The following is a 12,612-nucleotide window of genomic DNA, read 5'->3' as shown; positions in this document are numbered from 1 at the left end:
GACTAGAGTTTTCAATTTGTCAGAGCTAATGGTGGGAAGCTTCGGCGTCTCAGACCCCGTAACGGGAGGAGTAGAGACCAGAGAAGAATCGGCCTCTGACTCCGACCCGCTGCTTAATGGGGAAAACCGGTTGAAAGTTTCTGTCGGCTGAATGAGCGACACCGGTTGAGCGTTCCAACAGCATTTCCTTCCAGAAACCGTGAGAAAGTTGTCCGGCTGCGGGGACTGTGCCAGGGGATTTACACTACTATCTGTACTTACTGGTGCCACAGACGCTGTTTCATCCTTTCCTACACTGAAATTACCCTTGCCTAACGATTGCGTCTGAAGCTGGGCTTGCAGCACAGCTATCCTCGCCGTAAGGCGAGTACAGCGGCTGCAATTAGAAGGCATCATGTTAATGTTACTACTTAGCTTCGGCTGTTGGAGGTCCTGACGAATCGTGTCCAGATAAAGCGTCCGGAGTGAAAAAGTTGAGGAAAAAATAAATAAATATATGAACGGTAATTAAAAAGTGAAAACCGTAAAGTTGTCAGGTAGCAAAACAGGTTGGCATATATATATATATATATATATATATATATATATTTTTTAAAAACATTTAAACAAGTACAAGTCTCTTGTCAACAGACAACAATTTCCAAGTAAATTGATGTTTGCAAAAGTGTAAATATTTGTATGTTGTGCATGGGATTTTGTTTGATCTGAGAGTCACAGGGTTGTGATGGAGCTCATATAATTAAAGACTTTATGATAACTCTGACTTGTGTGTGGTTTGCTCTCATGATTTGGTAAATACAGGAAATTTCCTCTTGGATGCATTATCTTTGTGCCTCTAACTTTCTCACTCATAATTATTCACGATTCATTCATTATTTGTGCTGGAGTACAGAGTCAAAAAAAAAAACTATTTGTCACTGTTCAAGTACTTTTGGACCTCACTGTGTGCAGGGCTCTAAATAATATATTTTCATTGGTAGTACTGATGCTCCCAACTTAAAGTTAGGTGCACCACTTGAAATGTAGGAGCGCCAGAAAATAATAATTATTGATATAATTATTGAGATATTGAAATAAATTATTGAGATACAGCCTATTTGAATTTGAGCTACTTTTGAAGCACATGTTGTGCCCTATAAACTACACTGAACAAAAATATAAATGCAATATGCAACAATTTCTAAGATTTTACTAAGTTACAGTTCATATACGGATCCTAATCTATTGATTTCACATAACGGGGAATACAGATATGCTTCTGTTGGTCACAGATACCTTAAAACCTGTTAAGGCTAGGGCAGAATACTGCCCCCGTTGGTGAAATGCGTGCCCATAGTAAACAGAAAATAAATCTGTAAAAAATTGCTAATATATGCATATAATAAATGTTATTGAATAGAAAACACTCTAAAGCTTCTAAAACCGTTTAAATTATGTCTGTAAGTAAAGCAGAACTCTCAGGGCACTCATTCTCCCAAACTCTCTCTTGTCATCCAAAAAGTTGGCCCAACTTTGACGTCATCGCCCCCACCCTTCCCAAGCACCTACGGTCCTGGGAACACTTCCTATGCCTTCAGCGCGGTGTCCGCTTTCAATGGGGCTTCTCATTGTGTGATTCGCGAGTTCACGAGATTAATGACGGGCCGAATCCTTTCGGTCGCGCGGGAATACAGGTTACTCTCACGCGCAATCTGCGCCTGTGCTGTCTTTCTTTCAAGATTGATTAAACGATGCGTGTGTTTCTCTTTGTCCTGAGAATTGCGGTGAAGCTATATAGCATGCTAACGCTGTGTTCTGAACCAAGTTTGACAAGTTTAGTCGACATATAATATGTAATTTCGACGTTTTGGTGCGAACTAACTTTACTTTTTGGCTGCATTTCAACCTCCTCCACCATTTCTGTGGAGGAGCCAAAATGCTAATTCCTGAGCGCCGACTCACATTATAGCCTAGTGAACGAAATCTGTAAAGTTAAAAATAAATGTAACACAGCTGTTTTATTAAGAAGAAGTGTATCTTTCTAAGTATATGTAGAACATGTATATTTAGTCAACGTTTATGATGTGTATTTCTGTTATCTGGCAGAGTTACCATAATTTCTCCAGGCATTGTTGTAGCATTTTTTAGCCATGACCTTCTATGTAAACTGTGATTTATGGATATAATTATCATATTATTGAAAAAAACATAAATGTACTGTATAACATGTCCTATTCCTGTCATCTGATGAAGACTTTCAAAAGGTTAGTGAATTATTTTACTTTTAATCCTGCTTTTGTGATTGCATCTATTGTTCTACAAAATGGCTATGTAAATTAGCCTATCTTTGGTGGTGGTTTGACATAAATATGTGCTATGTTTTCGCCGTAAAACATTTTAGAAATCTGACTTGGTGGCTAGATGAACAAGGTGTTTATCTTTCATTTGAGCTATTGGACTTGTTAATGTGTGGAGGTTAAATATTTCTAAGAATATTTTTTGCGTTCTGTGTGCTACTGTGTCAGTTGAGCAGTGGGGGGAGGTGCCCTAGCGGGACGTGTGGTGCCAAGTAGATTTATTAAAAATACAGAAAACCAGTTGGTATCTAGTGTGACCACTATTTGCCTCATGTAGCGCAACACATCTTCTTCACATAGAGTTGATCAGGCTGTTGATTGTGGAATGTTGTCTCACTCCTCTTCAATGGCTGTGCAAAGTTGCTGGATATTGGCGGGAACTGGAACATGCTGTCGTGTACGTCGATCCAAAACAACCCCAAACATGCTCAATCGGTGACATGTCTGGTGAGAATGCAGGCCATGTAAGAACTGGGACATTTTCAGCTTCCAAGAATTGTGTACAGATACTTGCAACATGGGGCCATGCATTATCATGTTGAAACATGAGGAGATGGCAATGGTTGAATGGCACGACACTGGGCCACAGGATCTCATCACGGTAGAAAATAGAAAATATAAAGCATATATCTTGTCACTTCGACTGCCATTTTGGTCCGAGACACCTCCCGACATCCATCCAGTTATTGCACTACGTGATTGGTTGAGGAAACATCAGGTCAAAATCTGAGAGATTCCTGGAAACCCAAACTCAATTAATTTCAAATGCAATTGTGTTTGTTTTCAGTAGCTTATGCATGCCCATACTAGAGGTCGACCGATTATGATTTTTCAACGTCGATACCGAAACCGATTATTGGAGGACCAAAAAGTCGATACCGATTAATCGGCCGATTTAAAAAAAAAAAAAATATATATATATATATATATATATATATAAAAAAATATATATATATATATTTGTAATAATGACAATTACAACAATACTGAATGAACACTTATTTTAACTTAATATAATACATCGATAAAAATCAATTTAGCCTCAAATAAATAATGAAACAATTTGGTTTAAATAATGCAAAAACAAAAGTGTTGGAGAAGAGAGTAAAAGTGCTATATGTGCCATGTAAAAAAGCTAACGTTTAAGTTCCTTGCTCAGAACATGGGAACATATGAAAGCTGGTGGTTCCTTTTAACATGAGTCTTCAATATTCCCTGGTAAGAAGTTTTAGGTTGTAGTTATATAGGACTATTTCTCTCTATACCATTTATATTTCATATACCTTTGACTATTGGATGTTCTTATAGACACTTTAGAATTGCCAGTGTAACAGTAAAGCTTCTGTCCCTCTCCTCGCCCCTACCTGGGCTCGAACCAGGAGCACATCGACAACAGCCACCCTCGAAGCAACGTTACCCATGCAGAGCAAGGGGAACAACTACTCCAAGTCTCAGAGCGAGTGACATTTGAAACGCTATTAGCGCACACCCCGCTAACTAGCTAGCCATTTCACATCGGTTACACCAGCCTAATCTCGGGAGTTGATAGGCTTGAAGTCATAAACAGCTCAATGCTTGAAGCATAGCGAAGAGCTGCAAAAGTGCTGTTTGAATGAATGCTTACGAGCCTGCTGCTGCCTACCATCGTTCAGTCAGACTGCTCTATCAAATATAAAATCATAGAGTTGATTATAACATAATAACACACAGCAATATGATTTATTTTAGCTAAATATGCAGGTTTAAAAATATATACTTCTGTGTATTGATTAAACCTGTTTGGGCTAGGGGGCAGCATTTTCACTTTTGGATCAAAAGCGTGACCAGAGTAAACTTCCTCCTACTCTGTCCCAGATGGGAATATATGCATATTATTATTACTGGTGGATAGAAAACACTCTGAAGTTTCTAAAACTGTTTGAATTATGTCTGTGAGTATAACAGAACTCATAAGTCAGACAAAAACCTGAGAAGAAATCCAAACAGGAAGTGAGAACTCGATTTTCCAAACAGTGCCATTTGAAGTTCAGCTTAGGTATGGATGTGCATGCACTTCCCAGGGCTTCCACAAGATGTCACCGTCTTTAGATTCTGGTTGTATGATTCTACTATAAAGGATGGGCTCATAGGAGCTCTCCTACTGAGTGGTCTGGCAGAAAGCCTCGTTCGCGAGAGAGTGTCCTCCGGTTCCAATGCTTTTCTTCAGACAATGAAATTCTCCGGTTGGAACCTTATTGCTGATTAATGTTTAAAACATCCTAAATATGGATTGCATACATCATTTGACTTGTTTCTACGACCTGTAACGGAACTTTTTGAGTTTTTGTCTGGAGGAATTGCTTGTGCTTTTGGAGGATGGAATGCTGGGCTGTTAACTACACAACAAGTGACTAAATGATGGGCTTTATGGAACAAATCAGTCATTTATTGTCGAACTGGGATTCCTGGAACTGCCTTCTGATGAAGATATTCAAAGGTAAGTGAATATAGTGCTTTTTTGTAGCTTCTGATGACGCCAAAATGGTCGCTATTTCTTTGGCTAATTTGGGTTCTGAGCGCCGTTCTCAGATTACGGATATAGAATAAAGGTTTTTTAAATTCTGACACGATTGGTAGATTAACAAGATGTTTCTTTCATTTGCTGTATTGGACTTGTTAATGTGCGAAAGCTAAATTATCTAAAGAATATTTTTTTGAATTTCCCGCGCCACCTTTTCAGCTGAATGGGAGGGGGTGTTCCTTTTAGGAGACTCCTAGCCATAACAAGTTGAAAGGCATTGATGTTTATGGTTAGGTACACGTTGGAGCTACGACAGTCCTTTTTCGCGAATGCGCACAGCATGGATTATATGCAACGCAGGACACGCTAGATAAACTAGTAATATCATCAACCATGTGTTGTTAACTAGTGATTTATGATTTATTTATTTTTATAAGATAAGTTGCTAGCTAGCATTCAACTTTCCTTGGCTTCTTACTGCATTCGTGTAACAGGCAGGCTCCTCATGGAGTGCAATGAGAGGCAGGGGGTTAGAGCGTTGGACTAGTTAACCGTAAAGTTGCAAGATTGAATCCTCTAGGTAAAAATCTGTCATTCTGTCCCTGAACAAGGCAGTTAACCCCTGTTCCTAGGCCATCATTGAAAGTAAGAATGTGTTCTTCACAGACTTGCCTAAAGGTGTATTAAAAAAAAAAAAAAAAAAAAACGGCCAAATCGTTGTCCAAAAATACAGATTTACGATTGTAATGAAAACAACTTGAAATCGAACCCTAATTAATCGGCCATTCCGATTAATCGGTCGACCTCTATCCCATACTATAACCCCAATGCCATTATGGGGCATTCTGTTCACAATGTTGACATCAGCAAATCGCTCACCCTCACAATGCCATACACACAGTCTGCCATCAGTCTGGTACAAAACGTGATTCAAGAGCACACTTCTCCAGCGTACCAGTGGTCATCAAAGGTGAGCATTTGCCATTGAAGTCTTTGTTGTGTCATTGTTGTGTGACAACGGCACATTTTATTGGCCTTGTGTCCTCAGCACAAGGTGCACCTGTGTAATGATTGTGCTGTTTAATCACCTTGATATGATATGTCACACCTGTCAAGTGGGTGGATTATCTTGGCAAATGAGAAATGCTCACTAACATGTATGTAAACCAATTTGTGCACAAAATGTAAGAAATATGGAAAGTTTCTGGGATCTTTTATTTCAACTCATGAGACATGGGACCAACACTTTACATGTTGCGTTTATATTTATGTTCAGTGTAATATGTAACGTTGTGGAGACATTAGTTTATTATACATTCTCTTTAAAAATGTCAGGTTTGTGATGAAGACATGCAAGGGATCTGTCATTCATTCATTGTTATGATCATTGATCTCCTGAAGAAGCCATCCCTTTTGATTATGCTGGTAATGTTTCCAGGTTGTTAGAAAGTTAACCAATTAGGTAACATGACTGAACAAAGTAGACAACTGGGTAACGATGCGTGAGTAGTATTAGAATGGCCCACAACAAGGTTTATGTTATGAATGTAAAATGTGGTCCCGGCGTTCCGCTATAGGAAGATACAAATTTTGCGCCGGTAATATGGGTCAGATCCTATGACCTGGTTGGGCTAGAAGCAGGCCGTTTTCACTGTAGGAATGGTGCAACCATGATGCTTTTCTTTCTAGGGCTCTCTGAAACAACAGCCTTATTACAACAATTATTATCTGGGAGATTTTATTTCTAGTCGCATGGTGCTCCTAGAATAAAACTTTGCATATGCGACCAAATTGATCACACTTTAAAGCCCAGACTGTATGTATTTCTAAGGTGGTAACCTTCTATTCTCCTCTTCCTCCACAACCCTAGGGGCGTCAGAACATCTCCCCAGAGAAGATCCCCTGGGCGACCCTGAAGACCCTAATGGCTCAATCCATCTACGGCGGCCACATCGACAATGAGTTTGACCAGCGGCTGCTCAACACCTTCCTGGACCGCATCTTCAACACGGGCAGCTTCGACTCAGAGTTCAAGGTGGACGGCCACAAGGACATCAAGATGCCCGATGGCATCCGGTCAGTGGCCGGGGTTGGGAGGTAGTGGTGTTAATTTAGTTTAGTTTTATTTCATTACATTTGGCAACTGAAAGCTGCATTTTTTGATACAGTACATGCAAAAAAAACATGAAACATGTTTTCCAATATATTGTGACCAATCCTTCTCAGCAAAACTTATGTAAATGTCAAAGAAATTCATTAGGAAACCTTTATATTTTTTAGAAGTGCAACTTCTGAAATGCACACATTTAGGAAACACATTTAGGAATCTGCTTCAGAAGGGGATTTTCTAACTTCCTCCATACTGTCTCATTGACACTCTGCTGTTCTGTGTCTTTTCTTCCAGACGTGAGGAGTTCATGAACTCCGGACTGCTGCCGGACACCCAGACCCCGTCCTGGCTGGGCCTGCCTAGCAACGCTGAGAAGGTCCTGCTCACCACTCAGGGTATGCTATTGGCTTCTGCTGGTTGTCCCCGTCTGCAGTTGAACTCAAGGAGCGTGTCCGGGTTTGTCTGTGGGATCCTTTGTCAGCAGCGAGGAGAGCTACAGGAGCTCATCTCCCAGTTTCTCCATTTCTCTAATAGCTCTACATATGTTCTAACACATCTTATTTTAATTTTAAATCCTATAGAAGACTACCATTGATGCAGAACATATTCTCACATTGCTCCCGTTAACTTGGACGCAATGGCATTGGTGGCTCATTTTTGCTCCCTAGGTCTCTTTCCATTTCCTCCTATCAGTTCCAGTGTTATAACACAAGCCCCGTGTGGTGGTAGCTGTATCCATGTGAATGGGGGTGTTCTCACCCTCCAGCAGCTACATTTCAAATTCGTGTCTTGCTTAGCTTCCGGTTCCAACTCCCAGCCATTGATGCATCCATCCCTCCATCCATCCCTCTTTTCCCATTTGAATACATTGACTTCTCTCACAGAGCCTTGGAAACCTTTTTCATGTACGACTTCATGCCTCCATCACTTCATCACTTTGAGTTTCTATGATTTTCTCAGAGCCCACAGGAACCCTCTTCACTTTTTATATTGGTCTCCTGTTTACTCTTGACTTTGTGTCCTTGTTTTCGTCATGTCTTCTTGACTTATTGTAACCGCTAATTTTGAAGCACAACCACCCCTTATTAACATGTGTATGAGAATGCAAGGCTTTGTCTTTTTTACAATGCAAGGCATTGGTCAAGTCCACCGTTAATTTCTACTCCCCTCACTCCTACTCCTCTTCCTTCCACGGGCTTGTCTCCTCCCTAACCCCCCTCCCTTCTCCTTTCCGGTTCCCCTTGTTGGGCTGCTCAGGCACTGACATGATGGGTAAGATGCTGAAAATGCAGATGCTGGAGGATGAGGATGACCTGACCTACGAGAAGGAGACGAAGCGCAACCGCAAGGTGTCCACCTCAACCGAGGCCCAGCCCGCCTGGATGCGCACGCTGCGCACCACTGCCACCAATTGGCTGACACTCATCCCACAGGTGGTCAACCACCTCAAGCGTATGGTGGAGAATATCAAGGTAACGTCCCAGTAATGTCTCATCTGGTTTGAGCAGCATCTGTGGGATCTGATGGGTTGAGGTTGGATGAGTGTTCTTGTGGTATTTTGCCACTTCTATTTCTTTATATTACTTATATTTCACACGTACGTATGTACATACCGTAACACTTCAGGTAAACGCAGTCTCAAATAGCCGCCTGTCCCTCTAACTAGCCAGGCAACAGCACACATTTCAGCAAATAAATGCCTTTTTCAAATAAACGCTGGGTCTAAATTAATTGATTACCGTGAATAGTTTTAGGTTTGTTAGATTTTTTTTACATTGAAAAAATTTGAGTAATTTCTGAATGATTTAATCACAACTTTTTATTTTTACGAAATAGAGGCATACTAAAGGAAAAAGAAACGCGACATGGTATGTAGATAACACATTAGCGCAGGAAATGAAGAAATTGTCACTAGGGGGATTTCTAGGTATTATATTTCTATGTTGTGTGGGTATGGTTTCCAATTGGAGGCAGCTGATATTCATTACCTCTAATTGGGGATCATACTTAATGTGTCCTTTTTCCACCTGCGATGTGGGATATTCGTTTGTTTGAGTGCCGATGTGTGCTACGTTTATTTATTTGATTTATTTCACCTTTATTTAACCAGGTAGGCTAGTTGAGAACAAGTTCTCATTTACAACTGCGACCTGGCCAAGATAAAGCATAGCAATGTGAACAGACAACACAGAGTTACACATGGAGTAAACAATAAACAAGTCAATAACACAGTAGAAAAAAATAGTCTATATACATTGTGTGCAAAAGCATGTATTTCATGATCGTTATATCTTTGTTGTTTTTGGAAGTTTCACTATCAATAAAATGTGGAACTCTACTCACGCTGCACCTTGGTCCAATTTTTCATACGATGGTCGTGACAAAAATGTATTAAAGTGCTGGAAATTGAACGATTAACTATGCAAATGAGCAAAAGCTGTCTGTATTAAGGAAATGGACACCAGTCTCAAATAGAAGCCTGTCTCTAATAAGCACCTGTTGTGTACAGTAATTTAAGCAAATAAAGGCCTGGGCTATTCATTTAAGTTTTAGGGTATACTTGCGCACACGGACTCAAACTGCCTTCTCTTAAGGATCTTTGCATTAAATGATGAGTCTATCCTGAACCTGATTTCATGTGAATGAAACTCTTATACGGATCTGACTTCTGATAATGCAATTCACAAACACTCAGGGTGTGGGTTTCTTTTCAAGCACTGTACAGGTGAAAAGAATGCCACACACAAGATCCCCTGTTCTGCTTCTTTGAGCGCGAGGTGAAGATGGGCACCCACATGCTTCAGGAGTTGCGCCAAGATCTGACTGATGTGGTGCAGGTGTGCGAGGGCAAGAAGCAAACCAACGACCTGCGGACCCTCATCAACCCTCATCAAACTCTTCCACTTCTTCCACTACTATGAAATGCTTTTATAGGTGAAGCAAGAGCACATTTTCTTCTGGAAATGTACCTTTTCCAGTTATACCCCAATGTGGTTGTACAGTCACAATGTGTGAAATTTTAATATGGTAACATATAGACTATGTCGAGAAGGATTCCCAATGCTAACATGTAGCATGTCTCCTCTGGGTATCCTGCCTCATAGTTGGTGCCACTACACCGTGCCTGCCTCCATGACTCTCGCTGAAGTCGGCCACCGACAGCACGTCAAGCAGCTGCAGGCCATCTCCCAGGGAGCTACCAGCGAGGGCGCTAGGAGCTCAAGGTACATTCATCTGACTACTATATTAAAGGGATAGATTCCTGTCAAAGGAAGATCTTCGTGGATTTGGTGTTACCTTAAAATGTTAAAATGACTCCATTAATGATTTCTCACAGTTGATAGACACCCTGTTTGCCTAATTCGTCAGGTTAGCATATTTCTAATGTACGCATCTCATTTGGATTTTATTCATGTCACGACTTCTGCCGAAGTTGGTCCCTCTCCTTGTTCGGGCGGCGTTCGGTGGTCAATGTCACCGGCCTTCTAGTCACCACCGATCCATGTTTCATTTTCATTTTGTTTTGTCTTATTCATACACACCTGGTTTCCATTCTATTAATTAATGTTCCTTACTTAACCCTCTGACTTCCCTCTCTGTTTTGTGCGTTTTTGTTTGTCATGTGGGTTCGTTCTTTTGTGATCTGGAAGATTGTGTTTTTCCTTGTTGGAACATTACCGGTACTTGTAAATTTGGATTATTACTCATATCTGATCCTGCGCCTGACTCCGCATTTTTCCATTCACCAACAACTTCACAATTCATTCAACTCTGAATGACTTGAACTACTCTAAAGAAGTCAATGAACAGTTGTTCAGTTTTACAATTAAGAACAAAGCCACTCTAGAAGTTATCCCTTTAATACCACATGGTGGATTTGCCATGGCTTGATACCATAGTTGACCAGGAACTTGAGACATTGGACTAGGTATTGGACTCCACCCACTCTGAATTCATGTCTCTTCATGTGTGCCTGGACAGCCTGTGTGTCCCTGAGGCCTACATCACGGCCATCCGTCAGTATGTGGCCCAGGCAGGAGGAGCTGTGTTTGGAGGTCAACGTCACCACCACACAGGAGGCCGCATTCGGCGTCTGCAGCTTGGGCATCAAAGGTCCACTCATCAGTCTCTCTATATACAGTACGAGTCAGGGCACTAGTTATTCTCACCAGAGAGGAAGAATTACCACAACCCCAGCGGAACACTAAAGCTACTTTTTGACATAGTTGTGCTTTGGTGCAGATTTTCCTTGGTGTCTTGGACCCATATTAAGGCTAGTCCTGGATCAAAAAAACATTTCATAATGGAAACTCCATTGAAAGGGTGTTATTTGGTTGGCTGTGATGATACACTTAGCCTCACTGAGGAGTGCTTTGACAATGAGAACACCACCTTAATACTCAAATAACTTCTGAGTAAATGTCTACTGACTGGAAGAAAAAATAAGTGTTTAAACCAACCCCTATTGTTTATCTAATGTTTATGATCAACCTAAGTGATCTTAACATACCCCTCTTTCTTCCTGACAGGTCTGAAGCTGCAGGGAGCCACGGCAACAACAAGCTCTCTCTCTCCAACTACATCTCCACTGAGCTGCCACTGACTCAGCTGCGCTGGGTGACGCAGTTGAGCGCTGAGAAGAGGCACATGGTACGGCTCATAACAACATAAATACTGCACTGTACACGAATGTACAAATGTTAAGCGATTGAGCTCAATGCTTTCATTGGATTCAATTCAATACAAAAACTTTATTTATCCCCTCCGGGCTATTGCCAGATTACAAATATCAACTTTCTCCACATATAATACCAACCTCACATTCCCTTAGAATGTATCCAATAAATAGATGGCTCATAGGAAGTCAGTCAAATACATACAATTAAGTTGGGAGCTATTCCTAGTCTATATTGTCCAAATACCATACAAATTGTACTGTCTTAATGACATAACACACTTGTATATCTCTCAATCCCACAGGTCACTCTGCCTGTGTATTTGAACTTCACCCGATCTCATCTTCACCGTAGACTTTGACATCGCCACCAAGGAAGACCCTCACAACTTTTACGAGTGTGGCGTGGCAGTGTTCTGCACAGAGTAGTGTCACCAGAAGCCTAGAGAATTCCTATTAATAAATCATTCCTATTAATAATTTATTTGTAGTATAGTACTCTTATGAAACAGCTTGTATGGGTAATGTCGATATGAAACACTTTATTCAAGTAACTGTAGTTGGAATAAATCTGCATTTATAACATCCATTGTAATTGGGAAGTGGTCAAGGAAGTCTGAGTAATGTGGTCAGTTGTCTTGTGTATGGAAAAAAAAGGAGGCCCATGGAAAATGGGTCAGCTGGTTTGTGTATGGAAAAGGGAAGTTGGAACAAGTTAGGAGAAGGATTCTGTATATTTTTATGATGGTGTAAAGATGTTGGTTAATGACAGTGTTAATGATTTAAAATGTGGTTGCTTGTTATTAAATTACTATTGGGCATAGACTGCTGCATACATTTCAAAATGTATTTTTAAAATGAGACTGTTCCATGACTTTAGTCTTAATGTGTGACCTTTTCAAAATGCATGACTCATAATTGGGCACAGAAGAGCCTGTGCACAATTACCATATTACTAGTCTCCTTTTAAAAGTTAGGCAACCATATTGCT

The 12,612-nt window shown here is 40.6% G+C and overlaps 1 non-coding gene and 1 pseudogene across 1 annotated transcript; both read left to right on the top strand.

Moving 5' to 3' along the window:
* Window positions 1–5,516: 5,516 nt before the first annotated feature.
* LOC109903811 (cytoplasmic dynein 1 heavy chain 1-like) lies at window positions 5,517–12,446 on the top strand (annotated as a pseudogene).
* LOC116353512 (small nucleolar RNA SNORD50) lies at window positions 9,550–9,621 on the top strand. The gene has a single exon (XR_004202946.1). It is a non-coding gene; the product is annotated as a small nucleolar RNA SNORD50 (small nucleolar RNA).
* Window positions 12,447–12,612: the final 166 nt, after the last annotated feature.

Source organism: Oncorhynchus kisutch, linkage group LG14 (assembly GCF_002021735.2).
Source record: "Oncorhynchus kisutch isolate 150728-3 linkage group LG14, Okis_V2, whole genome shotgun sequence".
NCBI classification, from domain to species: domain Eukaryota; kingdom Metazoa; phylum Chordata; class Actinopteri; order Salmoniformes; family Salmonidae; genus Oncorhynchus; species Oncorhynchus kisutch.
Note: the sequence above shows the minus strand (reverse complement) of the source record. Positions and strands in the feature narration are given on the sequence as shown.